The sequence below is a fragment of the Arachis duranensis genome, chromosome 5 (assembly GCF_000817695.3).
Source record: "Arachis duranensis cultivar V14167 chromosome 5, aradu.V14167.gnm2.J7QH, whole genome shotgun sequence".
Classification (NCBI taxonomy): domain Eukaryota; kingdom Viridiplantae; phylum Streptophyta; class Magnoliopsida; order Fabales; family Fabaceae; genus Arachis; species Arachis duranensis.
The window spans coordinates 43,116,094-43,120,948 of record NC_029776.3 but is presented as its reverse complement, the minus strand read 5'-3'; the positions used below and the strand labels follow the sequence as shown (position 1 = coordinate 43,120,948).

At 34.4% G+C, this 4,855-nt stretch overlaps 1 non-coding gene across 1 annotated transcript; it reads left to right on the top strand.

Moving 5' to 3' along the window:
- The first annotated feature begins 2,213 nt into the window (after positions 1-2,213).
- On the top strand, positions 2,214-2,321 carry LOC127748106 (small nucleolar RNA R71). Its single transcript, XR_008010049.1, has one exon. It is a non-coding gene; the product is annotated as a small nucleolar RNA R71 (small nucleolar RNA).
- The last annotated feature ends 2,534 nt before the right edge of the window (positions 2,322-4,855 follow it).

The window sequence follows — 4,855 nt, the reverse complement described above, 5'->3', positions numbered from 1 at the left end:
CTTCATAGATGTTTTTGGAATTCATTGTATATTCTCTTATTTTTATCTTATTTGATTTTTAGTTGCTTGAGGACAAGCAACAATTTAAGTTTGGTGTTGTGATGAGCGGATAATTTATACGCTTTTTGGCATTGTTTTTAGTATGTTTTAGTTAGTTTTTTGTATATTTTTATTATTTTTTAGTTAAAATTCACTTTTCTGGACTTTACTATGAGTTTGTGTGTTTTTCTATGATTTCAGGTTTAGTTAAAATTCACTTTTCTGGATTTTACTATGATTTTGTGTGTTTTTTTGTGATTTCAGGTATTTTCTGGCTGAAATTGAGGGACTTGAGCAAAAATCTGATTCAGAGGCTGAAAAGGACTGCAGATGCTGTTGGATTCTGACCTTCCTGCACTCGAAGTGGAGTTTCTGGAGCTACAGAAGCCCAATTGGCGCGCTCACAACGGCGTTGGAAAGTAGACATCCTGGGCTTTCCAGCAATGTATAATAGTCCATACGTTGCCTGAGATTTGATGGCCCAAACTGGCGTTCCAAATCAGCTCAAAACTGCCCGGCGTTAAACGCCGGAACTGGCACAAAAATGGGAGTTAAACGCCCAAACTGGCACAAAAGCTGGCGTTTAACTCCAAGAGAAGTCTCTACATGAAAATGCTTCAATGCTCAGCCCAAGCACACACCAAGTGGGCCCGGAAGTGGATTTTTATGTCATTTACTCATCTTTGTAAATAGGACCTTTTGCTATTGTATTTTCATCGGGGTAGCTATCTTTGTTCTTATGCTATCTTAGATCATTGGGAGGCTGGCCTCACAGCCATGCCTAGACCTTGTTCTTATGTATTTTCAACGGTGGAGTTTCTACACACCATAGATTAAGGTGTGGAGCTCTACTGTCCCTCGAGTATTAATGCAATTACTATTGTTCTTCTATTCAATTCAGCTTATTCTTGTTCTAAGATATTCATTTGCACCCAAGAACATGATGAATGTGATGATTATGTGACACTCATCATCATTCTCACTTATGAACGAGTGCCTGACAACCACCTCCGTTTTACAAGCAAACAAGGCTTGAATGTTTATCTCTTGGATCCCTTAATCGGAATCTTCGTGGTATAAGCTAGAACTGATGGCGGCATTCAAGAGAATCCGGAAGGTCTAAACCTTGTCTGTGGTATTCTGAGTAGGATTCAATGATTGAATGACTGTGACGAGTTTCAAACTCGCGATTTTGGGGCATTAGTGACAGACGCAAAAGAATCATTGGATTCTATTCCGACATGATCGAGAACCGACAGCTGAATAGCCGTGCCGTGACAGGGTGCATTGAACATTTTCACTGAGAAGATGGGAGGTAGCCACTGACAACGGTGAAACCCTACATACAGCTTGCCATGGAAAGGAGTAAGAAGGATTGGATGAAGACAGTAGGAAAGCAGAGAGACGGAAAGGACAAAGCATCTCCATTCGCTTATCTAAAATTCTTACCAATGAATTACATAAGTATCTCTATCTTTATCTTTATGTTTTATTCATCATCCATAACCATTTGAGTCTGCCTGACTAAGATTTACAAGGTGACCATAGCTTGCTTCATACCAACAATCTCTGTGGGATCGACCCTTACTCGCGTAAGGTTTATTACTTGGACGACCTAGTACACTTGCTAGTTAGTTGTGCGAAGTTGTGATAAAGAGTTGGGATTACAATTGTGCGTACCATGTTGATGGCGCCATTGATGATCATAATTTCGTGTACCAATCCTTCCATGAGAAATTTGGATGATTTCTCTATGAGGAATTATAGGTATTCCCATAGGGTTCACCCATGTAATTCACATTTGCCATTGCAGGGTTCTCAGGATCATAAGCTTTTTCTTCAGAAGATGCCTCTTTAGTGCTGTTGGATGCATTTTGCCATCCATTCAGATTTTGAGAAATCATGTTGACTTGCTGAGTCAACATTTTGTTCTGAGCCAATATGGCATTCAGAGCATCAATTTCAAGAACTCCCTTCCTCTGAGGCGTCCCATTACTCACAGAATTCCTCTCAGAAGTGTACATGAATTGGTTATTTGCAACTTTGTCAATGAGTTCTTGAGCTTCTGCAGGCATTTTCTTTAGGTGAATAGATCCACCTGCAGAATGGTCCAGTGACATCTTAGAGAACTCAGATAGACCATAATAGAGTATATCCAAAATGGTCCACTCTGAAAGCATGTCAGAAGGACACCTTTTGGTCATCTGCTTGTATCTTTCCCAAGCTTCATAGAGGGATTCACCATTTTTTTGTTTGAAGGTCTGAACATCCACTCTAAGCTTGCTCAGCTTTTGAGGAGGAAAGAACTTAGCCAAGAAGGCCGTGACAAGCTTATCCCAAGAGTCCAGGCTATCTTTAGGTTGTGAGTCCAACCATGTTCTAGCTCTGTCTCTTACAGCAAAAGGGAAAAGCATGAGCCTGTAGACTTCAGGATCTACTCCATTAGTCTTAATAGTCTCACAGATATGTAAGAACTCAGTTAAAAACTGGTAGGGATCTTCTGATGGAAGTCCATAAAACTTGCAGTTCTGTTGCATTAGAGCAACTAGTTGAGGTTTCACCTCAAAATTGTTTACTCAAATGGCAGGGATTGAGATGCTTCTTCCATCAAATTTTGAAGTAGGTGTAGTATAATCACCAAGCATCCTCCTTGCATTATTATTTTCGGCTGCCATCTCCTCTTCCTTTTCGAAAATTTCTGTAAGGTTGTCTCTAGATTGTTGTAATTTAACTTCTCTTAGTTTCCTCTTCAGAGTCCTTTCAGGTTCAGGATCTGCTTCAACAAGAATATTCTTGTCCTTACTTCTACTCATATGAAAAAGAAAGGAACAGAAAATAATAATAGGGATTCTCTTTACCACAGTAGAGAGATTCTTTTATGTTAGTAGAAGAAGAAAAGAATAGAAGAAGAAAAAGAGGAAAATTCGAACTCAGAGAGGAAGAGGGGGTTCGAATTTTAAGATGAAGAAAAGTGTTAGTAAATGAATAAATAAATAGAAAGAGATGAGAGAGGGGAGTTTTCGAAAATTAACCAAAATAAGAGAGAAATTTTAAAGTTAAAATTCGAAAATTATTTTTGAAAAATTAGTGATTTTCAAAAATTAAGAGAAGAATTAAAATTAAAATTAAAATTTGAAACAATTAGTTAATTAAAAAAATTTTGAAAAAGAGAGAGGAGTTTTCGAAAATTAGAGAGATAAAATTAGTTAGGTGGTTTTGAAAAAGATAAGAAACAAACAAAAAGTCAATTAGTTAGTTGAAAAAGATTTAAAAATCAATTTTGAAAAGATAAGAAGTTAGAAAAGATTTTTGAAATCAATTTTGAAAAAGATATGATTTGAAAAAGATATTTTGAAAAAGATATGATTGAAAAAGATATTTTGGAAAAAGATTTGATTTTTAAAATTAAAATTGATTACTTGACTAACAAGAAAGTAAAAGATATGATTTTAGAATTTAAAGATTGAACCTTTCTTAACAAGAAAGTAACAAACTTCAAATTTTTGAATCAATCACAATAATTGTTAGTAAAGTTTTCAAAATTTTGAAATAAAGATAAGAAAAGATTTTGAAAATAAATTTTAAAAATTTTTGAAAATAATAAAAAATGAAAAATATTTGATTTTTGAAAAAGTTTTGAAAAGATAGGATTTTTAAAATTGAAAATTTGACTTGACTTATAAAAAATAGCTAAGTTTTAAAATTTTTTGACTAAGTCAACTCAAATTTTCGAAATTTATGAGAAAAAAAAGAAAATATATTTTTTTGATTTTTGAATTTTTAATGAGGAGAGAGAAAAACAACAAAAATGACTTACAACGTGAAAATTATGAATCAAAACACATGATGCATGAAAGAACACTATGAATGTCAAGATGAATACCAAGAACACTTTGAAGATCAAGATGAACATCAAGAATTATTTTTGAAAAATTTTCAAGAAAAGAAAAACATGCAAGACAACAAACTTAGAAATTTTTCATGTTTAAACACTATGAATGCAAAAATGCATATGAAAAACAAAAAAAGACACAAAACAAGAAAATATGAAGATCAAACAAGAAGAATTATCAAGAACAGCTTGAAGATCATGAAGAACACCATGCATGAGTTTTTCGAAAAAATGCATAAATTTTAAAAATATGCAATTGACACCAAAATTAAAAATTGACTCAAGACTCAAACAAGAAACACAAAATATTTTTGATTTTATGATTTTCTTAATTTTTTGGATTTTTCGAAAATAATCTTTAGAAAAAACAAAAAAGAGAAAAAAATTTTTGAAAGATTTTTGAAAACTTTTTGAAAATAAAATTACCTAATCTGAGCAACAAGATGAACCGTCAGTTGTCCACACTCGAACAATCCCCGGCAACGGCGCCAAAAACTTGGTGCACGAAATTGTGATCATCAACAATGGCGCCAAAAACTTGGTAGCGCTCTCAAACGTGAATCACACTTCGTCACAACTTCGCACAACTAACCAGCAAGTACACTGGGTCGTCCAAGTAATAAACCTTACGTGAGTAAGGGTCAATCCCACAGAGATTGTTGGTATGAAGCAATCTATGGTCATCTTGTAAATCTCAGTTAGGCAGATTATAATGGTTATAAATGGTTTTCAAAAATAATAATAAATAAAGCATAAAATAAAGATAGAGATACTTATGTAAATCATTGGTGGGAATTTCAGATAAGTGTATGAAGATGCTGTGTTCCTTCTTAATCTCTGCTTTCCTACGACTTTCATCCAATCCTTCTTACTCCTTTCCATGGCAAGCTATTTGTAGGGCATCACTGTTGTCAATGGTTACTT